Source organism: Pelodiscus sinensis, chromosome 4, assembly GCF_052426305.1.
Source record: "Pelodiscus sinensis isolate ZL-2025 chromosome 4, ASM5242630v1, whole genome shotgun sequence".
In the NCBI taxonomy this organism is placed as follows: Eukaryota; Metazoa; Chordata; order Testudines; family Trionychidae; genus Pelodiscus; species Pelodiscus sinensis.
The window spans coordinates 15,525,906-15,551,072 of NC_143055.1; the positions used below are offsets into that span (position 1 = coordinate 15,525,906).

Below are 25,167 nucleotides of genomic sequence, written 5' to 3' on the forward strand. Positions count from 1 at the left end.
ACGGGATCTCATCGAGTATCCTGAATGGGTTGAAAGCTGTGGTGATCTTGGTGATCGCGACCTCTCTCTATATGTGCTGCGACTGGGTGAACGAAGATCACGATGGTAAGAATGACTGGAACGTGGTGATATATGGCCGGTACGACAGTACTCGGAGTACTGTGGAGATGGGGAGCGCACCTCGGGAGAGAACTCAGGGCTCGGTGATAAAGAAGATAATCTCCTGGGTGTATGGGCTGGTGGTGCTAGCAAATGCTCCGGTGGAGAGGAAGCCGGGGTGGAAATGACTGAGTGCGGGATTATTTCCACTAGCATTGGAGGAATCCGTGCCGAGGTGGTCCCCATCGCCGTCGTTGATTGACTCGGTACCGATGATTGCCTCCGCTCCGGAGATCTACTCAGAGGAGAAGGTCATCGCGGTGCCGGTGAACGTCCTTCTGATGGCTGCCTGTGGTGAGACAACCCTTTTGGTGCTGGAGGACGACTTGGTGCCAGCGCGGTCGAAGCCGGGGAGCGCCCCGGTGCCGATGAGCGTTGAGGCTCTTGCTGTCTGGTGGGAGGCGGTGGTCGATTCGGTTCCGACAGAGCAGGATGGGAAGGATGCTCGGGAGTTCCCGAGCGTCGTCTCATTAGAGGTCTAGCCTGAGGCGGTGCCAAAGTGGGGTCGTGCACTGGAGGATGACTAGCCTCCGCCGGTCGTTTGGGTGCGCCCTTCAGCGCCGGTGAGTGTTCCGGTGCAGGTGAGCACCTTGGTGCCGGAGAGCGTCTCAATGGTGGAGAGCGTCTCGGTGCCGGTGAGCGTCTCGATGCTGGAGAGCGGCTACGCGCCTGAGAGCGCCTCGGTGCCGGGAAGCGGCTACGGCTCGGTGCCGGGGAGCGGCTACGGCTCGGTGCCGGGGAGCGGCTACGGCTCGGTGCCGGGGAGCGGTTCTCAAAGCCGTAGAAGTCCCTGTGAACGGTTTAGAGACCGAGGGGACGGCTGAGATGGTTGAACCCGATATAGAAGGGCTCGGTGCCAACTTACTTCGGCTGTCTTCAGGCGGCCTCGCAACACTTGCGGGCGGTGCCGTTGACGTCCCTGGCTTGTCGTCTGCACCCGATCTTGAGGGTGGAAGGGATCGCGTCGGAGATGGTTTTCTTTTAGCTTTCTTAGTTTGCTCCGCGTGTCCCTTGGATTGTTTGACTTCAGGCTGTAAGGCTTTGTCAAACAAGAGGACCTTCAGATGCATGTCCCTGTCCCGCCTGGCCCTGGCTGTCAGTTTGGAGCAGTGGGGACATTTTTGAGGTATGTGGCCTTCCCCGAGGCACCTGATGCATAGGGAGTGGCCATCAGAGGCATGCATTGCCTCGTGGCATTCGCCACACTTCTTAAAGCCCGGCATTTAGGAAGAACAACTAACTATTGAAGAAGAAAATGTTTTTAACGACTAACGACTAGATTACTAACTATAACTTTAAACTCTATACAATAACTATATACAATAACTATATTTCGTCTCTCTATATCTGTAGTGGAACGGTGTTCACCAGAGAGACGTTGTTCCGTCGGCGGCCGAGGACGGTCAGGAGGAACTGGCGGGGGCCGGACCAGCGGCGCTCAAACGGCGCGAAAAGCCACGAGACGTACTTCGCGCATGCGTGGTCCGGCAGACTACGGCTAGAAAGATCTCCGATCTGCGGCGCTGGGACAAGCTGACACCTACAGTGGAGCACCCACGGGACACTGCTCGAAGAAGAATATAGTTTTGCCACATTACAACTTTTACTGTGGCTCTTGAATATATGTGTACAACCTATTTTAAATACTAGAAAAGGAACACACCATTATATTTCATAAAGCTTTATCTCAGCCCCTCTTTACTGGTTCTCCTTGTGAACAGAAAAATATCAATAAGCTACTTGTAACTAGATATTCATGACAGAGAGAGAGAGAGAGAGAGAGAGAATGAGAATATCTTCTTACAAGCTTTTCTAAGTGCAATTGGGGCATCAACCCTTCTTTGTCAGTCAACTAGTCATGATGCTGATGGCAGTTTCAAAGACATTTAACAACTTCCATGATAGGTTTTAATATTCTGTTTGGTTTTATTTCTCTCTGAGGATTTACTAGCATACTCAGCATCCATACTTGAGGAATTTAAGGTGACTTCAGTAAGAATCCAGAGAACATTATGACCAAGATTCTCCGGTGGACATAATATTCAGAACTTTTATTTTTCAGTGTAGAATCAGTAGCATTAAGTAGGGGCATCTCCCCATCCCGGGATGCTAGCAAGTATTTTTCAGTCATTCTTCAAATTTCAATAACAATCTTGCTTCAATGACAATTTTTTGGTTCTTCCTTTAATTTTCTTCCATTTCTTCATTTGTGATATTTAGCAGTCAACCTGTGAGTTTAAATCCATCTACAGGGGTATGCTCAGGACAAACTTGCTCCGGACATTTCTTTAAATTGTTCATTTTGAGCAATGTTTTACATGTCAGCTTAAAAGAGGTTACAACTTTCTTTTCAAGTTGAAGTTTTTGCCTTTAAAGTTTTTTTTTTAAATGACAAAATTGTTGATTGATATTTGCTATATTTGGGGGTATTGTAAAGAGAAAAGACTGCTTCTGAAACAAGTAAATGTTGAGGAGAAACTGGAAGACATCAAATAGGGACTTACATTATCATCATGGCCACATTTTGAAAATGCCTCATTTGCACGATCAAACTCACCAATGTTCTGTTCTTCCACTGTAATAGACAAAATTTCATTCAATGGCATATTTAATCTTGAAGAATGAAAAGAAACCAATTTTCTGTACTTACTGAGATGAGCATGTCTCTTTTCAATCTTGTTACTTAACAACTCTTGACAAGGTTTACATTTTTCTTTAGATGAATTATCTATTTTCATTACTTCAGTACATTCAGTCACTTTTTTTCCTACCATTTCAACTTTTGGCATGCTGAGTCAGATGAACTCATACCCCAGTGTTTGGCAATCAGTAAACACTAGTCACAAGCTTGCAGTATCAATAAGCAATTTTCACATGTACTACTTAGAATAAGAAACAAACAGCCCTAACCCTAATCAATCAACTAAGGAATTAAACACTATGAAGACAAACTTAAGATGTACTATTAATTGTCTACCCATACCAAAAGGGGGACAAGAGACTCTGACATCAGTTTAATCATGATGCAACTTTATCATTAGATGTCTTGCACTACCCTACTGATGAAAGTGTACAGTACAAGTAACCTCCATGTGTTTTCCATAATTACTCTGGAGTACTTCCATCTCTGCCCCTCCAGCAAATCCATTGCTGGGACCTTACCATCCACCCCTGCCTTGTAGGAGGGTTAAGGTAGGCTACAAGAACGGGACTAATTCTCTGCAGTACCAATCATTGGAGTCCTCAACCACTACCTGCTTGTTCCTTTAAGGAACATCTCTTCTTAAGTCCTTTTCAAGCCATTTATCCAGTATATCTGTATACTTTTCCTATGAAGTAACCACTCTATAGACGGCACCATCAATCAGCTTGGTTGCCTCCTCCCCACACCTTGTCCGGTTCCCAGACATCTTCCAGTGTCATCTTTTATATCAGATAAAAATGTGACAGCATCTTACTTGGATAGGTGTACCCCAGCCTCCTGAAACAACTCAGCTGCCCCATATACTATACCCAGAAGTGCAGTTACTGTATCTGCTATGCTCCCAAGGAATTTGGCCACTTCACTGTTCACATATCTCCATGACTTTTCCATCCTGGGTGGGGCGGGGCTCTCAGCTCCCTGCCAAACCCTATGCTGAAGCATATCTCACCAAAGAATGTGAACTCCTGAACGAAGTTCAAGCATCAGCCCCAAATCCCTCCTTGTCCTGAACAGTAATTCCACTCCTTTAAGTATTCCTAAAATATTTTCATCACAACAAACTACAATTATATGTGGGGGCCACTGATGGGCCAGCACACCATATAGCATTGTTATTAGCAGATACCATAATGCGCCTCCATTGCATGCCAACTAAATACCACTTCATCAACAAAGCCCTGCTGCAAACTCTCAGGCAACCTGGACACATGCCTATGTGCCCAAACCACAATACTGTGCCTGCAGAGTCACACTATCATCTGCATGGCTGGTTGTCAACCTACTACAATGAGATCAGTGTTATCTTAAACTGGGAGCTTGTATGACTACTCTAGAGAGATTCAAATGCTGGCCCACTGATTAGCAGAGCGCTCACAGCTAGGTTTTATTTCTATTTGTGGTGCACATTGGTACATACCTTAGTGCACACAAAAATTATTCTGCACATGGATGGAAAAGATTAGAGGGAACATTGAATGAGATTACAACAAATTAATGTTGGCTCAGAAGCCTAATATATATTTGGTACATATCCATATGCCAGTGCTGAACTGCTTCTGCTCCTGTACCCAGCTTTGCGACTGCTGCTGCAGCCCCGATTCTGAATGAGTGGGAAACAAATTCATGGTCTGACAGCCTGTAGTGGGGTCTATTTGAAGACACGGGAGAGTGGGCGGGCGAAGCCAGCCAGCAGAACCTCCCAGGGACCGAGAGGACTGGCCCGAGCCGGGGGACTGGCTGGAACCCCAATGGGTACCGGAACGCCGGGGCCGGACGAGCCCACAGGATGCTGCAGAGCTCCAACCCCTTGACCACTGGATTGGGCCACCCAGACCCTGATGGGACGACACCGGCCTAGACTCCCCGACGAACCTGCTGAAGCTACAGGTACCTGGGAAGGGGGAGACGAGAGTGGCCCAGGGGGTAGTCTGGGCGGAGAGCCGCCCGCAGCCAGCAAGTTACAGGCCGGAGCCCTGCTGAGCCAGTTGCAGCTGCACTGCTGCCATCAGGGCCCCTGGGCCGGGGCGTAGTGAGGTGGGTGGGCCTGCGCCCCTCCCTGCCACCCCCTAACCAGGTGGCAGTCTCCCCCTCACCGCTGCTGCTGCTGGTGCGCTCCCGGGCCCGCTCCTGAAGGAGGAGCTTCTACAAACTGGTGTTCGGGTGCGGCCACGCCTGGCGTCAGGGCCTGGCCGCTATTTGCCACCCCGCCTGGAGTTAGGGCCTGGGTTTGGCTGGCGGTATTTGTTGACTGCTCTGCTCAAGAGCCTGGGCTTACCTACGGTGTGTTTGGGACCATCCATGCATCAGGCGGGAACTCTTAAAGGGACAGGACTAGAACGGTTGCCCTGCCCCGAACTGTATGATAATAGACTGACAAGTGGTGGGCTTATTTCTCTGCGGCCCGGACCTGAAGCAAGGCCAGGCACGCGAACAATTATCTCTTGGCCCGACCTGAAGGAAGGCCGGGAAGAGACTCGCCCGCCTGGACTGTTTTAAGGCGTGGTAACGCAGGGAGGCAGGCACGTCTCCCACTGTGCTGGAGGCGGAGGGACCACCTCCTGACAGCCTACTGGCCTCTCACAAACTTCTCCCGGAAGGGGGGAAAAGCTCAGGCTGTTGTGGACATTGCCGGAGGGCAGTGTCCGGAAAGGGATTCGGCCACCTGCCAGCCGTATTAATTCCCCAACTCGACGGCAGGTGGCGCTGTGACGAGCGGGAAGCCACTACGCAGCCCCAACTTCATTAGCCTTGGTTTCAATACAGTAACATGATATACTGTGAGAGGACTGCTGTCGCTATGCATAAAAAAGGAATAATTAAATATCATAAAGACGAACATAAGATGAACTGTTAAGTTTATGTAGAAAATTATTGGATACCCTTAAACACTTTCAAGAAGTATCTAGATCCCAGCAGACAAATCTTTAAACAATACACTTCACCTACTCCCTTCTTTGGCATGGAACACTGGAATCCGCCAAATAGCAATCACTGGTTTCACCCATTCTTTTCCTCCCTAGGCTTCTAAACAGCTTTATAATGTTATGGTCTCCTAACAGGAATAGTATTTGAGAAAAATAATAACAGAAACTGAAATTAGAGTCTAATGTTTCTAATATTAAAAAAATTATTCAAATATGCCATAATCATGTCAATATTTCAAACGGACATAAAAGTTCAAAAATGAAACTCCTATTTGTTTTCCCCATTTACGAAATGCATATTAAAACATTTAAAAAAGCAAGTCAACCGCCACAAGCTACAAGATATCACCATCACACTTGGCCTTTTACAATCCTGTATGAAGTTTAAAGTGTCATTGTAATTTTTTACAAGTCCAAAGCTTGTAATCCTTGAAATAATAGACTATTAAAAGAATGGAATATCAAGCCCAGCACTTTTTATATTTTACTTTATAAGAAAAGGCTCAGTAAGGACCTTAAGATCTTAAATTCAAATTGTTTAGGAGGGAGACAGATAATAAAACAATTAATACATTTGAAATTTAAGATATTTGGTTCTGTAGTTTCACTGTAACCATTTCCATATTCTGGATAAAAACATAGTAGGAGTCAAATTCATGAGAAATACCAGTATCACAATGAGATTTACAACATCTTCAATTACAACACAAAGATATTTTAGAAAAAAAAAACCCACAGTCCAAGCAGATTCTTTATTTCAGCTTCCTTAAAACATTTGGTGCAGTGCCCAGGCAAGACAATATAAGCTGCATTTTAAGACACATTAAATAACTGTACCGGTATTTTTGTACACTGTACCAAGTTTCAATTACAATACAAGAATAGTAACACAAATGCTACGTAAGGGAAAACAGTGAGATTTTCCTACCTGTAATTTTATTTTGTTTGAAGTCATTTGATGTCAGTGTGCTAATGTGTTGTTCCACATCCCTTTCCTTCATCTATCTGCCTGGTCACCAACAGTTAAAGCTCTTCCTGCAAAGTAGCACTTAGTGGTTGCTGTATAAGACAGTCTCTAGTCAACTTCTTCAGACATTACTCAATATATTAATTGTTAATGAACACTACACTCTGCACATGCTAAACTGAACTATTTTAGAAAAACACCCAGTCTTGATTTTAAAATTGCCAGTGATGGAGAATCCATCACAATCCTAGGAAATTGTTCCAGTGGTCAATTTATTCTCACTGTTCAAATTTTATGCCTTATTTCTAGTCTGAATTTGTCTAGCTTCAACTTCCAGCCATTGGATTGTGGAGTATCCTCCTCTGCTAAACTAAACAGCCCATTATCAAATACTAGCACATTGACCTGGTGCTGCTCACATCCATAAGGAGGGGTTCAGGACAGGGGGCTAGGGGCATGGAAGGTGCAGGAATCAGGGTTGTAAGAGAAGGCTCAGAACAGGAGATGGGGGTTGCAGGAGTCAGAGCAGAGAATGGGGAGCTTAAGGCAGAAATGAAGAGGTGAAGGAATCAGGGCAGGAGTTTGGGTGTGTGAGGGGCTCATGGCAGAGCTGGGGCAGCGGGCGCCACACTTCCCAGCAAATGGTGGCTTCCCAGACGACTGGGGTAATACAGTGGCCAGGAATGTCCAAAGCCCCACCCCCATCCAGCCACTCTCTTACTTGTGTTCAGACACCCCTATGTATCTAATATATAAAGGAGAATGTTTGTATGTTTGTGCTCTAATAACTTGGACAGTATAAGACCTACCACAACCAAACTTTCTAGGAGAAGGTTTTAAGGTACTGTGGGAGGGTGTGATGGGGGCCTCACTCCTCCCCTCCCACCTCCTCACCCCCCGCTGCACCAGCTCCGCCGGCAGCAATGCACTCCCAGGCCACTGCTGTTCTGGGCCTGTGGCACTTGCACAGAGGCAGCGCATGGAGGACTGCCTTCATGGCGCAGGCGCGCCTCAGCCGGCATGCAAACCAGTGGACAGGTGGACCCAGGAAAAGCAGGGGTGCTGGCAGGGACGCCAGCGTGGAAAAGGGCACTGATGGTTAAAACTGGTGCCGGGCCAGACACAACGCACGGGGGGGAGAAAGAGGAAGGGGGAGCGGGGTCAGCTCTTTTGCATGCTTCCACCACCCCCTTCCCCTTCCCTCTGCAAGATAATTAACTGTTAACTGCTGATATGTAAATACAGCTCATGCAGGAATAGGGAATGTTGGTAAATACTTTTTCTTTGATAATGCACAGTTAAACAAGGTAGAGATTTCCTTTATTTTGTTACACGGCAGATGTGGGATAGAAATTAACAACACAAAGTACAGTTAATATTTGCTTCACATTACCCTGTGCAGCTACACAGTGGGGTACTGCTGAAAAGTTTGTTAATCAGTGAGAGATCCTGGGAATCCTCCATAGAGATCTCTAGGAAACTTTCCTGCAGATACTCTGCAAGTGTTGTGAGCAGGACATGGGGGCTGTGTCTAGATTGGCATGATTTTGCGCAAATACTTTTAACTGAAAAGTTTTTCTGTTAAAAGTATTTGCACAAGAGAGCGTCTATACTGGCATGTGCCTTTGCGAAAAAGATTTGCTTTTACGCAAAAGCATCCATGCCAGTGTAGAAGCTCTCTTGCGCAAGAAAGCTCCGATGGCCATTTTAGCCATCGGGCTTTCTTGTGCAAGAAATTAACGTGGCTGTCTATACTGGCCCTCTTGCGCAAGAATACTTGTGCAAGAGGGCTTATCCCTGAGCAGGAGCATCAGAGTATTTGCGCAAGAACCACTGATTTTGTCTCAGTTGGAGAATTGTGTCAAGTTTTGGGCACTGCAATTCAGGAAAGGTGTGGAGAAACTGGAGAGGGTCCAGAGAAGAGCAGCAAAAATGATTAAATTATTAAATTCCTTCAATTACTTCTGAAGGAACCTAAGTAGCACATAGATGAACAGCATACAGACCTGGTCAGAAACCACACAAATGCAGGAAATGGGTCCTGGCATCTTCAATAATACATGATCTACAAGGGAAGACTGAATGAACTGGATTTGTTTAGTTTGAAAAAGAGAAGACTGAGAGGGGATATGACAGTAGCTAAAAGGGTGTCACAAGGAGGAAGGAGAAAAATTATTCTCCTTAACCTCTGATGATAGAACAAGAAGCAATGGGCCTAAATTGCAACAAGGGTAGTTTAGGTTAGACATTAGGAAAAACTTCCTATCAGAGTGGTTAAGCACTGGAATAAATTGCCTAGGGAGATTGTGGAAACTCCATCATTGGAGATATTTAAGTGTAACCCTTCTGCTAAGCCGAGTTAATAGCAGCAAGGGCCAGGTTCAGTCTGTAGGGGTCCCCTCCCAACAACGTAATGCAACACTGGCTCGAGCCCCCATCCAGTGTTCTGGGAAATCTTACACACACCCCTGGGTGCCTCAAAGAGGCAATTCTTCCCCTCTTGCAAGCACAGAGCCTTGAAATTGCAGCAAATCTTTAATAACATGAGGTAACTGACATCAGCATTAAATTGGGAAAACACCACAACTAGGATTCATAGATCAAACCATGAGCAAAGACCCACCCCCAGCCAAGAATCACCCAAGTCACCAAGAGTCCAACACCCCAAGAGTCTCTTGAGTCCAGCAGCCCAAAAATCACCCAAATCCCTAAAGTCCGACACCCCAAAATTCTCTGTCCCAGGTCAGTGCCGCCCCAGGGTTCAAAAGTTTACCTGTAGGGTTTTTACCTCCCAACTTGGATAGAACGGAGGGGTGGTGGCTTAATACACCTTACGTGGTCCGCCGATGGCCCCACCTCTCCGCAGAGTTCTGCTGCCATCTTTAACGCAATTCACTCCGCCACACTCCACCTGCTGTCCCGCAAGCTGCTCCAGCCGTCCCGTGAACTGCCCTGCTCCGCCTCTCAGGTCGTTCTCGCAGCTGCTCCGCTGGCTGCCTGTCACCACTCCTACTGGCCTCCTGCCAGTCATTCCCACCAGCTGCTCTGCATTCCGCCTACCGGTCGTTCCCACCAGCCGCTCTGCTGCCTGCCGGTCACACTGCTGGTTGCAATGGGTATGGCTGCCAGCCAAACCAGAGATTTCAGCACTTAGTGATTTCAACTCTTTTGCTGCCACCTAGGCTGGCCAAAGATTCCAGCTTCCACTGGACTAGCAAAAAGACTCCTGATGAAGTCTGCTTTAGGTCTGTCCTTACAAACAGGGGGAAAGGGGCAGGTTGAGCCAGTCTTACAACTCACAACCGGTAGGCATGAAGCAGGCTTACTCAAGCCTTTCCCCCCCCCCCAACTCAGTTCACTTAACTCTGGCAGGGGGGAGGCTTGTTCCTCTGAGACCTCTCACAATGATGGTCTCTCTCCTGCAACCAATGATGGTGTCATATTTTACAGTTCCCACATTAAGGGGTAGCATGATTTGTGACCCCCCACAATAGCCCCAAATTAGTTACAATACACCACATTCCATTCCTACACTGATCCTCCAGTCAGCCCTGGCTGAATTGGATTTACATAGCCACACCTCAGATTCCTTCCCCCTCCTGGAATGAGCTGTATTTACATATCAACAATTAACAGTTAATTATCTTGCAGAGCTAAACAATTGGAGCGACCATACCTACCCTCAGGGCAGCTCTCACCCTTTAGCTGGATGATAGCATGTAGTAATTCAGCCCTGGCTTACACTAACAAGAAGCAATAGGCTTCAACTGCAGCAAGGGAGGTTTAGGAAGTTTTTCCTAATGTCCAACCTAACTGTCAGGGTAATCAAACATTGGAATAAATTGCCCAGGGAGGTTGTGGAATCCCCATCTCTGGAGATCTTTAAGAGTAGGTAAAATAAATGTCTATTAGGGATGATCTAGACAGTGTTTGGTCCTGCCATGAGGGCAGGGGACTGGACTTGATGACCTCTTGAGGTCCCTTCCAGTCCTAGTATTCTATGATTCTATGAATGCACATACAATATTGTGTATTTTTTTTTGTTGCAGATTGGCCTTGAGGGCCAGCTCCTACAAGCTGCTGGAGTGCCTCCATCAGAGAAGGAGCAAAAGAAGAGGAATAAAGAGGACATGTTTCAGGAATTGCTGCAATTTTCAGATCTGGCTGATAGTGAGCACAAAGCATAGAAAGACACAAGAAACAAGAAACTGCAAATGGTCAGCCAAGAGAGGGTAAGGAGCTGATAATAAAATTCACAAAAGACCAAACAGAGACAGAGATTCCTGATGGTGCTGCAGGCAGAACACATGCATGCTAGACTTTCCCTGCAGCCCACATTCATTCCTCAGGTTGCCAGCCTGTTGCAGTACTCCTTACACTCCTCACCTGAGGACATTCTCCATTATGACTGCTGGATTTACACACAGCTGCGAGACTCTCACTTCAGTGTCTGCTGCTGTCATGTCCTTCTAAGAAATGTTAATCTGTGCATTGTTGTTCAATAAAAATTGAGTCCATGATTCTTTATTTGTGATTTATACTGGGTAGCTGGAACAGAAATTCAAACAGTGGCAATCACCACATATACAGAGTAAAAGGCAAGAATCATTACAGAGTCACTCAAAGTGTCAAGATAATAATGTTTGACTGAAGACACATTGATGGGTCTCATTGCCAAAATGCTGATTTAAACCCTTCTTGATTAGAATGGGAACCCTCACCTCCATTGAGCCATTTTAATATCCCTGACCATCCATCTCAATGTTCAACCCCAAGGAAATTTTTCTTCCTTGGCTTCACAAATGTTATGTCGAGCACAGCAGGCTGTTATGACCATGAGAATATTTTCCTTATTGAGGTCTAACCTGCTAAAAAGGCAGTGCCAGCAACCCTTTAATCAGCCATATGCACATTCTACAGCAGAGATGGGCAACATAAGCTAATGTAGGGGCGACATGGGTGGCCCTCCATCTCAGTGGGCAGCAAGATTCTCTTGATTACAATCAGTGCTTTTTTTAAAACCAAAAAAAAGTGGTGGGGCCAGCATTGCCCTTTTAAGAGACATGGCCCTTTTAAGATGGTCACTTTCATTACAGAGGTGCTGATACACTCCGTTCTTTCTAGGTAAGCTCTGACTGGAGGTGCTGGTACTGCGTACCAGGCAGTACCATCACAAAAAAAAAAAAGCACTGATTACAACAAACTCCCAAACTACATCAATTTTGCTAAATTCTGGGGTGTACAATTGAACTTTAGCAGTGCTTTCATTGGATGCAGAGGCAGTGCATGGCTGTCATATTCAATGTTGTGTACAACCAGCATGTTCCTCACTTCACATGCTCTTGCTCTATGTGTGTGTCATTGTAGTAATTCTGGTAGGGAAAAAGACTACATAGACAGAAACTAGCAGAATCTGGCAACTCTGTGTTTAGGCAGGTTGCCTACCACTGTTCTACAGTTATTCAGCACCTGCTAAACCAGTTGTTGAAGTGCTCGTTGGTTCTGTCAGTGTTTCCAGTGTATGGTTTCATGAGTCACATGAATAATAGGTACATTGAGTGTCCTAGAGTGATTATGGGCATTTCTATATTCTCCATTAGAATCTTGTGATCTGGAAAAGTCCCTGCGTGCAGCTTTCTGTATAGCCCAGTGTTCCTGAAAATATAAGTCATAGAATCATAGGGCTGGAAGAGAACTCAGGAGGTTAGTGAGTGCGGCCCCCTGCCCAGAGCAAGACCAATCCCAACTAAATCTTCACAGCCAGGGCTTTGCCAAGCTGAGACTTAAACCTCTAGGGATGGAGATTCCACCACCTCCCTAGATAACCCATTCCAGTACTTCACCACCTTCCTAGTGAAATAGTTTTTCCTAATATCCAACCTAGACCTCCCCCACTGTAATTTGAAATGATTGCTCCTTGTTCTGCTATCCATCAATACTGAGAACAGCTTCTCTCCATTCCTCTTTGGAACATCCATTCAGGAAGCTGAAGGCTGCTATCAAATCCCCCCTCACTCTTCTATTCTGCAGACTAAATAAGCCCAGATCCCTCAGCCTCTCCTCATAGGTCATGGGCTCAGGCCCCCTAATCATTTTTGTTGCCCTCCGCTGGACCCTTCCCAATGCATTTCTGTAAGGGGGGGGGGGAGAGAGGAGGAAACTGGACGCAGTACTCCAGCTGTGGCCTCACCCATGCAGAATGAAGGGGAATAATCACTTCTCTAGATCTGCTGGCAATGCTCCTCCTAATGCACTCTAAAATGCCATTAGCCTTCTTGGTTGCAAGGGCACACTGTTGAGTCATATCCAGCTTCGCATCCACTGTAATCCTCAGGTCTTTTTCTGCCAAACTGCTACTTAGCCATTCGATCCCCAGCCTGTAACAGTTCTTGGGATTCTTCCGTCCCAGGTAGAGGACTCTGCACTTGTCCTTGTTGAACCTCATCAGATTTCTTTTGGCCCAATCCTCTAGTCTGCCTAGATCACAGTGGACCCTATCCCTGCCCTCCAAAGTATCTACCTCTTCCCCTAGCTTAGTTTCACCTGCAAATTTGCTGAGTGCGCAATCCATTCCCTCATCCAGGTCATTAATAAAGATGTTGAACAAAACTGGCCCTAGAAACTATCCTTGAGGCACTCCGCTTGAAACCTACCGCCAACCTGATATTGAGCTATTGATCACTACCCATTGGGCCTGACAATCTAGCTAGCTTTCTATCTATCTTACAGTCTATTTATCCAATCCATATTTCCTTAATTTGCTGGCAAGAATATTGTGGGAGACCATATCAAAAGTCAAGGTAAATCACATCCATCAATTTCCCCATGTCCACAGAGCCAGTTACCTCATCATAGAAGCTAATCAGATTGGTCAGGCATGATTTGCCCTTGGTGAATCCATGTTGACTATTCCGGATCACTTTTCCCTCTTCTGGGTGATTCAAAATGGATTCGTTGAGGATCCCTCCATGATTTTCCCAGGGACTGAGGCAAGGCTGACTGGTCTGTAGTTCCCTAGATTATCCTTCTTCCCTTTTTTAAAGATGGACACTACATATTGCCTTTTTCCAATCATCTCTCCCAGTCTCCATGAGATTTCAAAGATAACGGACAAAGGCTATGCAATGACATTTGCCAATTCCCTCAGTACCCTAGGATGCATTAAATCCAGACCCATGGATTTGTGTATCTTTAGCTTTTCTGAATAGTTCTTAACCTGTTATTTCTCCACTTAGGGCTGCCCACATCCTCCCCATACTGTGTTGCCTAGTGCAGTAGTCTGGGGGTTGACCTCGTCTGTGAAGATGGAGGCAAAAAAAGAATTGAATACTTCAGCTTTTCCCACATCATCTGTCACTAGGTTATCCCCCTCATCCAGTAAGGGCCCCAACACCCTCTCTGATCACCCTCTTATTGCTAACATGCCTGCAGAAACCCTTCTTGTTACCCTTCACATTCCTTGCCAGCTGCAATTCTAATTGAGCTTTCGCCATCCTGATTACTCCCCTGCTTTCTAGAGCAATATATTTATACATCATCCCTAATCATCTGTCCAAGTTTACACTATAAGCTTCCTTTTTGTGTTTGGTTTACCGGGGACATCCTTGGTGTGCTTAATCTAGTCACTTACCATATTTGTTTTTCTTACTGCGCATCAGGATGGTTTCATCCTGTGCTTTTAATAAGGCTTCTTTAAAATACTGCCAGCTCTCCTGGACTCTTTTCCCCTTCATGTATGTTGCTTCTCTCCTTTCTTCCTTTTGTCAGGATCCTGAAATCGACCATCTCACGCTCACGGCTTCCCAGCTTACCACTCACATCTACTTCCTCTTCTAGTTCCTCCCTGTTTGTGAGCAGCAGGTCAAGCTGCACAAGGTCCCTGGTTGGTTCCTTCAGCTACCAGGAAGTTATCCCCAACATTCTCCAAAAACTTCCTGGATTGTCTGTGTACTGCTGTATTGGTCTCCCAACAGATGTCAGGTTGATTAAAGTCCTCCATGAGAACGAGGGCCTGTTTTCAGAAAACTAAGCGGAGTTTCCAGACGAAAAAGTCTCATCTACCTCATCAAGCTGATCTGATGATCTTTTGCAGACACCAACCACAACATCACCCCTGTTGCTCCTGCCTCTAAACTTAACCCAAAGACTCTCAACAGATTTTTCTCCCTCTATATACTGAGCTCTGAACAATCATAATGCTCTTTTACATACAGTGCAATGCCTCCTCCTTTTGTCCCCTGCCTGTTCTTCCTGACCACTTTATACCCTTCCACAACAGTGCTCCAGTCATGCGAGTCATCCCACCAAGTCTCTATTATTCCAATCAAATCATAGTTCTTTGACTGTGCCAGGGCGTCTAATTCCTCCTGTTTGTTTCCCGGGCTTCTTACATTCATGTACAAACACCTTAGATAACTAGTTGATTGCCCTACCTGATTTAGGGGTCCTCCTTTGTTGCTTCTTCCTCCTGGTGTTTCTTCCCAGTATCCCACTTTTCCATTTACCTCAGAGCTTAGGGAACCGTCCCTCAACAAACCTAGTTTAAAGCCCTCCTCACTAGGTTTGCAAGCCTGCCCACAAAGATGCTCTTTCCTCTCTTGATTAGGTGAATAATCCCATCTCTTCTTAGCAATCCTTGTGCCTGGAACAGAGTCCCATGGTTGAAGAAACCAAACCAAAACCCTCTCTTCAACACCACCTGTACAACCACGCATTTACTTCCAGGATTCAGTGATCCCTACCTGGACCCAACAGGGAGGATGGATGAGAACACCATTTGCACTTCAAATTCCTTGATCCTTCTTCCCAATGCTACATAATCTGAAGTGACCAGCTCAAGGTCATTCTTGGCTGTATCATTAGTTCCTACACAGAGAAGCTGGAAGGGGTAGCAATCCGAAGGCTTGATCAATTTTGGAAGACTCTCGGTCATATCCTGAATTCTAGCTCCTGGTAAGCAGCACACTTCTTGAGATTGCAAGTCTGGATGGCAGATGGTTGACTTTACAGGATCTGTTACATTGTGTGCACAATGTTTATCGGAAGACTGGCGAGCAGTGCAAGATCCATGCTTCCAGGCAGAGACAGCAGGCACAATGCTTACAGAGGCAGTTAAAAACACCACAAAATGTAGTTGCAAGCCCTTGCAATTATGGAATGAAAAAAATGATCACATGATGCGATACCACTCTATTATGCACCATCATCCATTCCCAGAATTTCTGGCAGGAGAAAGTAGAGATTTGCAAAGTAGGATAGCTACCCACAAACAGTGCAGTGTTTTATCTGTGCTAGAGCACAGCTGTGTAGGCATTCTACTGATACCAGGAACATTGTGTGAATATGCACATGCAATCACAGCAGCTTATGATGATGTAACTTAATTTGACTTAGCTCTGTAGTGTAGACATGGCCATAATAATATGAATATAGTACCTAAATTCTCTAGTGTTGAAGACATTGGCTCATAATATTTTCTTTATAAAATGGGCTTTCCCCCCAATATACCTATATAAACAAGTACATTAAAAGAATATTAAGGTTGCAAAGGAGCACAATACCGGCCCACAGCAGAGCACAGTCCTGGAGCCTCCACCTCCAACTGCCTCCAATGCTCTGCAGTGCACTCAGCTTGACTGCTCCCAAACTGCTCAGCTCTGCCAACTTTTCAGGAAAGGCTGAATGTGGTATGCCCAGCCATTGACCTACAAATGAACCCCAAATGGTCCCCAAGCAAGCAGGGGCACTACCAGCAAGGGCACCATGTGCAAAGCTAGCACAAGCTCTACCGTAATCACTCAGTGTACCGAGCAGTTTCCATGGGCATCTACAGTATGCCATGGGGTCTAGTCATTTGCAGAGGGCCAGATGCACTGATCGCAAAGGTGCCCTTAGAGGACTTTCCTCTTCTTACACTCATCTGGAATTCCAGGATCAATCACTGATTTGCAAAATAGCTGTCCTGGGTCAAGAAGGGGCTGCTTTGGGGCATCTTTCCTCTTGAAATGGCTACAGTCCAAAGTAGGTGATGAAACCAGGAAACTGAAAATTTCCCAGGCACAGGGCTGAGGCTAGGAAGGAAAATACACAGAGCTCCGTTCATCTCGGCTAGACTTACTTACCTTGCTCGCAAATCCTAATCTCCTGTTCTCTCACCCGCCTGCCTTCTCCCACCTTAGGATTCACCACATGTCCTTCAGGGAACATGGTAGACCACTTGTGAGGCAGCAGAAACTTCTACATATAACAAAAATAGGGGGTAGACCAACAATTCCCACCATATCCCTTTCTGAGGCAGTGAGCTTGGAAGTGGGGACTGTGAGGCAAGAGCCCCACTCATCAGCAAAGTCTTCATTTACAGCACATAATTGGCTAATTGGTGACATGTGCATGTTCAAATAATGTTATTGGTATGTACAATGTTAACAAATGGTGGAGCGCAAGCAAAGTCTATTAAAAATGTATGCAACATTTTTTTAAGCTTGTTCACTATCTTTTCATACATCTTTGTGACCCACTTTCGGGACATGACCCATGAGCTGAGAAACAAGGCTTTAAATGGTAAAATGAGGTATACTCTTTCTCTGGGAACAGTGTGTCTAAAATTTTTGTGGGAAGCCAATGATCAAAGACTGGATACACTGGGTAAACGTATGTGTGTTATAATCAGGCAGATTATAAAATGGAGTATCTCATCGGTTTCATTTTGTGTGACCATAAGAAGCAGGGAGGGGAGCTTCCCCACCAAAGCCAGTGTTGAACTCATTCCTCAGCTTTGAACCCCACAAACATTGTGCACACAGCCCCCTAGAAAATGCACACCACCCAAAGATTGCATATTCCCCTTCATAGGTGTGCACCACCCTCTGGAATCTTTGCACACACCACAGAGTTATGCACCCAACACTCATGGACCTTTTCCCACCCAAATGTTAATAAAACCCCTCTGTTCCATTCTGTTTGGGTTTTTCTGTTTGGTTCATTCATTGTTGGTCTGTTGTTCGTTCGGTTCTGTCGTGTATGTGTACCTGTATGGTTTGTCTATTCTGTCCTATCTGCGTCTATGTATGTATGAATTAGTGAGATTGGTTGAGTAATATCATAATTGTGAATATATTAGTGTGGGCTCAACTGTATAGCTATCCCGTGGGCCACCGGCATGTGGAGAAGGCCCATGTTTGGGAGTTGAGGCCAGGGATAGTGACAGTTGGACTTTGTGTCACCACCACCGCCATCCTTTTGGATCATGTGCATGTACCAAAGGGTTATTTGCCTCTGAATCCAGTGGAGAGCTACAGGCCAAGAGATCAAGGATTCCTAGACAGTCCTGTGTTGGAAAGGTCTGGATACCAGTTTTGAGAGATCTCCTCACTTATCCTCCGCCAAGGCTTGAAACAGTCGTGGTGTAGTAGGTCTGCAGCCATTGCTCACAATCAACCATTTTGTAATGTATATTCCTATTTGTCTGAGGGATTTTCTGTCTTCTTAGGTTAGGGTGGGTTTGTATTTCTGGTTTGTCATTTTCTGTGTATGCTGTTTCTCAATTCTGACAATATATGCTTTGGCCCTAAATTTAATATATGAAGATATACCATCTCATAGAACTGGAAGGGACCTTGAGAGATCATCAAGTCCAGTCGCCTGTCCTCATGGCAGGACCAAGTACCATCCTTGACAGATTTGCCCCAGATCCCTAAATGGCCCCCCTCAAGGATTAAACTCACAATGCTGGGTTTAGCAGGCCAATGCTCAAACCACTGAGCTATCCGAAATGGTCCCCAAGCAAGCAGGGGCACTGCCTGTTTGTTACTGGAAAAAGGAATCACTGGTGATAGATATGGATTTATCAGGCATTCCTCCCTTCTGAATCCAGGAACATTTAACAGCTTATTAGTCAGAGTGAGCCTAGTTTAGTCTTAATCAGGTTCAAATTAAACGTTGCAGCGTTCCCTGTGCAACACATGGTTCAAGGGGGAGGGCAGCTGGTATAACCAAACATCTAAAGTAGTACCCAAATGCTAAGTATCTGCTGAACCGAATCACTATTTAGAGGCTGGTTTCAATATATTAAACACCTAGGTACCTTCTATATTACATACTATTACTACTGTCATCAATATTGTATGCCGTAGGGCAATGGTTACCAACCAGTAGATCAGGATCTACTGGTAGATGTGGGAGCCTCTGACAGGTGATCCTGACTGGTTTGGCCAAGAAGCTATTACACACTGGCATTTCAGTTGCCACTCCACCCACTGTCATGCTGCTCCTGGCCTTTGCCTTGGAACTGCCCCCTGGGAGCCTCCTGCTTGCTGTGCAGAGTGTGAGGGGGAAGCACTGATGTCAGGGTGTCCCTCCTCTCCCCACTTCTGTACCCTATCTCCACAGAAAGAAGGGGATGGAGGGAACTTTGCAATGCAAATCTCTGACACTCACACATGATGTGTCTGTCATCTCACAAACACATACTGTCCCTCACTCTCCTCTCCCAACTTAACACATATGTGGGCTGTTGTTGTTACTTCTTTTACTGCTTGCAAAGGGAGTTACTTTTGGGTTTTGACTGGTTTGTGCATTTAATCGTTTTCATTTCTCTCTTATGCTTAAATTTAATTAGTTGAGTAGTGAGTTCTAAAATTCCTAACCTGTTGTTGCTGGAGTAATTATCCCAATGGTAATTGCTGCTCCTGGAAGTGGCTGGCTTGTCCCTGCAGCCCCTGAGAAAGGCAGAGCAGGGAGTCTCCACATGCTGTTCTTGCCTGCAGACACCACTCCTGCAGCTCCCATTGATCAGTAATACGGAACCGTGGCCAGTAGAAGCTGTGGGCTCAGTGACTGTGGATGAGGGACAGCATATGGTGCCATGGAGCCACTGCTATACATGCCAGATGCTTTCAGGAATTGTGCAGGGCCAGGGCAGGAGTAATCCTGCCTTAACCCCACTGCTCCGCCACCAGGAAGCCATCTGAGTTAAATGGTGCCCAGCCACAGCCTGCTTCCTTAATCCCTGTCCCAGGCCTGAACTCTCTCCTGCACCCAACCAGTTCCCCTGCACCTTAGAGTTTGCTCCTTGAACCTCCTCCTGGATCCCAATCACCTGCCTGGAGCCCTACCCACACTGAACTATTTTTGGACGAAGACTAGAGGCTGCACCCTAACCTCCTACCCCAGCCTGGTGAAAATGAATGAGGTTGGGGGAGGAAAGGGGGTGAAGTGATCAGGGTGAGGCCTTTGAGAAGGGGTGAAGCAGGGGTGGGGCCTCAGAGAAGGGGCAAGAAGGAAATGGGGCAAGGGTGTTTGGGTTTGAGGTAGATCTTACATTGCTCTTACATTGAAAAAGTGAGCTTGTGGTTAAAAAGGTTGGAGACCACTGCCATCAGCTTTTCACTTTCCAAGAACCTGTATCCCCATATATTATTTGTTCTGTACCTATTAGCTTATATTTCACTTTGTAAAATCTTATTATATATTTTAGAAATATATAGTCATTCATCTGTCTGTGAGTCCATTTGTTCAAGTACTGCTCCTAAATTGTAAAAGCTAAGATCACCAAATTTGGTACGCAACTTCCTCTTATTATAACTTAAAGCAAGATAAAGGTTTGATTGTGCCAAGACAATAGCGTGTGCTTGGAATTCAACTGTTTCTCATAAAATGGAAAGGGAGGACTGTGGTAGGAGGGAGTTATGCAATGGAATGCCCACAGGGCATTCCCAGCCCCACCCAAAGCCATCATTTACAGGAAGTTAAACAGGAAGGGAGTTAAGGACGTGAGCGATACCGGAAAAGTCTTCTAGTCTTTTATAAAAAAAAAAAAAAAGTTTTTTCTGCCCCCAAAGATGTAATATATATTATATCAGCAGCAAATTTCCTCATTTTGGTACAATAGGAATAGGGCATTAAGATCCTAACTTTGCTTTAAAATCAAGTTGAAATAATGCCAACTAAATCCATTAAAATGATCACCTGATGTCTGTATCCAGAGGTGAAGATGAATATAACCAAAAAGTTGGTCTCATATCAAAGTAGCGAGGCTCTCTCAGACAGGGAACTATCCAATACCTATCAAAATCATTAGGAACTTTTCCATTGAGTTCAACAGCTGTTGAGACAGGCTTCTAATGCATGACAGTTACATATTAATGAAAGTGATAAACATATTACAGCCACTGCAAAGAAAGAAAGTGGCAGCTGCTATTCTGGATTACTTAGGGAAGTAACGAGATGCAACATCCATTTCAAAATCAGGATTTTATTGAAGTAGGAAATTGATGAAATATATGATGTCGTTTAGAAACTTGGTGTATCGTGGCTTCAGCGAAGGACAGAATTCCATCTCTCTCTTTTTTAAGAAGAATCGTATTAAAAATTACTTTAAATGTATATGATATTTTCATTGTACCTTTAATTCCAAGAGCCTACTTCTAAAAATAAGTGTATACGTACAGATAGTAGTTGCCATTAAAGAGTCAGTATTTACCAACAGTAACTATGAAACAGTACTGAAGAAACCCCTATATGTTTCTCTTCCTAGAATAGGAAATAACTGTGGTATCTAAAGGTGTGTCTAGACTACTGAGTTTTGTCGACAAAAGTGGACTTTTGTCAACAAAACTATACCAGCGTCTACACTACCGCTGAGTTCTGTCGACATAACGTCGACAGAACTCAGCAGTTTTGTCGATGCTGGTATACCTCATTTTACGAGGCATAACACCTTCTGTCGACAGAAGGTGTTATTGCCTGTAGGGTTGCGTCTAGACTACAGGGTTCTGTCGACAAAGCAGCTTGCTTTGTCGACAGAACTCAATGTGTCTGGACGCTCTTTGTCGACAGAAGTTTTGTCGACAGATACTGTCGACAAAACTTCTGTCGACAAATCCCGGTAGTCTAGACCTACCCTAAGAGTACACCTACATAGCAGCATTATATCAGAATAACTAACTAACGTTATTCCGAAATAACATAATGCAGGTCTACACTACAAGCCTTTATTTGAAAATAACGTCAAGCTGGTCGACTTCTTACTCAGAGTCATGGTAACCCTCATGAAGAGTGTTCCTTTGACTTTGTGCTGTGTAGACAGTACCTGAAGCCAAGTTAAGCTATTTCGACTTAAGCAATTTAATTGACGTAGCTGAAGTTGCATAGCTTAATTCGACATTAGCCCTGTTGTGCAGACATACCTTTAGTCATCACTATAAAGCACTTTCCCCCAGATCTGAAGAAAAGCTCAGTGTAGTTTAAAAGCTTATCGCTTTCACCAGTAAAAGTTGGTTCAGTAAAAAAAATATATATATATATATATTACCCATCCACTTTGTCGAATACCCTGTAACCAACACAACTACACCACCATCACTGCAAATATCACTATACAGTAACTTTAGATGCATTTTTATGCATTTTAATGGCTACCTATATATAAAAATAATTTCACCCAGAACTGTAAGAATATATCTATTGTAGTGGAAGGTGATAACCATTTAACAGCCACTTTGTATATATGAATTATCAATATGTTATTTTCCAGTTGGAATATGCACTCTTACAAAACACAAAAAGATGCTATAGATCTTCAATGACTCCAATTATACTACGATAATAAATGTTTTCACACTGAAGCAATTATAAAACTAAGCCAACAGATGAAAGTAAAGTAAAGCACATATATTATATGTATATAGGGACCCAAAATTATTCTCATTTCATGATTAAACATAAAAATTACAAAGCCATAGAAGGCTGCACACTATGAGCTACTGGGTGAACCCTTCTGAAGTATGCACTAGTTTGGATGCAATAATATCAAGGAACCAATACTGCATACTAACAATTCTCAACTACTGTCACCATCTTTCAACCTCTCTCACTAATCAATAAATGGCTAGGATTAGATGCCAACAATATGTAATTTCCTACAGTATATTGGCACCTTTCCACCATTATTCGAACCAGGCAATAGCATGGATATAGCATTAACATCACAGGTTGCAATGATGGGTCCTCAATTGTGGAACAACCTGAGAAACAAAATTAAAATGAGCCCTAATCTAACTCTTTTCAAAGTCCAGTTAAAAAAAAAAAAAACAAATAATTGATCAGAGACTATTAAGCAATAACAGATTATGAAAAATCAAAGTGAAGTTAAGAAAGAAGTAATCAGATGCAGAAATAGAAAAATAATCCCAACACAATTTTAAGCAGCCTAATTCTAGGAAGCTATAAGTAGACCATTTTAAATGTTATGCTTTTCTTAATTTGTATATCCACCAGCTAAACGCTATAATGGCCTCAATGACTTAGGGTATGTCTAGACTACAGGGTTTTGTCGACAGAAGGTTTGTTGACAGATACTGTCGACAAAGAGCCTCTAGACTACATCCAGTTATGTCGACAAAGCAAGCCGCTTTGTCGACATAACAGTGTGGACGCAAAGGACAGTGTAGATGCAATAATGTCTTCTACCAACAGAACTCTGTTGATAAAAAGGCGTTATTCCTCGTAGAATGAGGTTTACAGACGTCGACAAAACTGCTGAGTTTTGTCGACATTATGTCGACATAACTCAAAGGCAGTGTGGACGCAGGTATAGTTTTGTCGACAAAAGTGGACTTTTGTCGACAAAACCCTGTAGTCTAGACACACCCATAGATAGATACAAATACATACAAAAAAAAAATCTATGGGCACTGTAAAACAATAATTTTCTATATAGTTGTTGATTTGGCTCTATTAGTGAGGACTAAGCAGTATTCTTTTTTAAAATCACACAGGTAGCACACAACATTTTCCACACAACATATTGTTAGCAATTAGCATGTCTCTAATTTATCTTCTGTCTCTGAAAAAAAATATATAAAAAACAACAAATCCATATACCTAACTTTAAAAGTAATAAGACACATAAGATGTTTTGAACAAATTAAAATCTAAGTTCTCACCTGATAATATTCCTGAGTAGACATCTGTACTCAGGCAGAAAACAGCAGGGAAGAAAAAAATGTGATTAATTGCAGAAGCAACAGTTCAAAAGTGAAGCTCACCAAATCTCTGAATTGGGATACAGACAAGGAATACAAAGAACTGAGCACAACAAACAAGGAGATGAATATCTAGCCTATGAAGGGCCTACGCACATTACAAACATATACTGTGCCAGTCAATGCAACATTTACCTGATCACGTATAATAAAGATGTTCAAGAAGTGTCAGATAATTGTCACGCACAAATCTTCTGCAGCAGCCTCTCCCCTCTGAGCCAAGGAAGTATAAAGGCACAAGTGTTGTATGCTCACAAATTTCTATGGAAAAGAACTTCTGGGTATCCTATAAGTAGACTCCTGCAAATCCATGGATAGATTCTTTATATCCACAGGTATCCACATCCATGACAGTGGATATCGACGACTCACTTTTGCAGATATGGATGTGAATACAAATTTTGTACCTAGAACCGTGAAAAATCTGTAGATATGTATGTGGATACAGATTTTGAATCTATGCAGGGCACTACCTATAAGCTTCTTTAATGCATTGGTATGGCATATGGTCCATTACATGGCTAAATGGCCCTCATATGATAATGTTATTTTTCTATATTTATAAAGTTCTATAGGTTATTCAACAATTTATTCAAACATTCAATAGTCTATTCAGTAATGCATACGTGCATTCAGTAAGACTATAACTCCTTTTACAGACTCAACACTCTGTAGTGATAACTAACTTAGATGCTTGTCCTCTTATAGTCCACTGAGTGGAACCTTAGTAAATAGGTTTCTGATGTTAAGGTGAAGCTGTCTTATTTACATACAAAATTCTGGCAGGCTTACTACATTTCTTTTCGCTGTCCCAAACCAGGCAGGAAGAAAGGATGTGAAAAGGGCACTTACACTAAAAATCCTATATAATTGTTTCTTCTTGGACATAAAACTTCCACAATGGTCTTCTTTAATCAGGTAGAGACAACTAAAACTGACTGCATTTTCAGCAAACTGATAAAATTTGTACTTCTAATTCTATATTGCAGTTGAGAGGTTCAGACAATCTTGTAGAAAAATTAGGCTTGTGAATCTTATTGCAGGAGCACATATATTATGTAAACGTGACTACTTCAGCTGTACCTCTAGTGCAGAGATAAACAAACTTGCATTCTTTAAGGCATAGTCTAAGATACTATCAAAATGTCTGGATACTATAAAGGAAAGAACCATTATTCCTGACTCAAGTGTATCAGTTGTTCCAGTCACAAAGCCAAGCAGATTAAGTCAGAACTTCTCCAAAATAGTCACTAAGGGTATGTCTGTACTGCGTCTATACAAGCCGCCAATTATTTCCAAATATTTTTTGAAATCACAGGTGCACTATTTTGCCATCCCGATAAACCTCGTTGCACAAGGGATAAGAGATGG

General features: G+C 44.1%; 1 long non-coding RNA gene across 5 annotated transcripts in view; it reads right to left on the reverse strand.

Moving 5' to 3' along the window:
* The window catches only part of LOC149524489 (uncharacterized), a 159,812-nt gene that overhangs the window by 122,961 nt on the left and 11,684 nt on the right, over positions 1–25,167 (reverse strand). For 2 of the 5 annotated variants that reach the window (XR_016349380.1, XR_016349379.1), the window contains exons 2-3: positions 6,716–6,822; positions 2,664–2,734 (exon numbers count right to left, since the gene is read on the reverse strand). The exons of the other annotated variants lie outside the window; for them this stretch is intronic. This is a non-coding gene — a long non-coding RNA (uncharacterized LOC149524489). The remainder of the gene's footprint in view (positions 1–2,663; positions 2,735–6,715; positions 6,823–25,167) is intronic. 5 annotated transcript variants of the gene reach the window in all.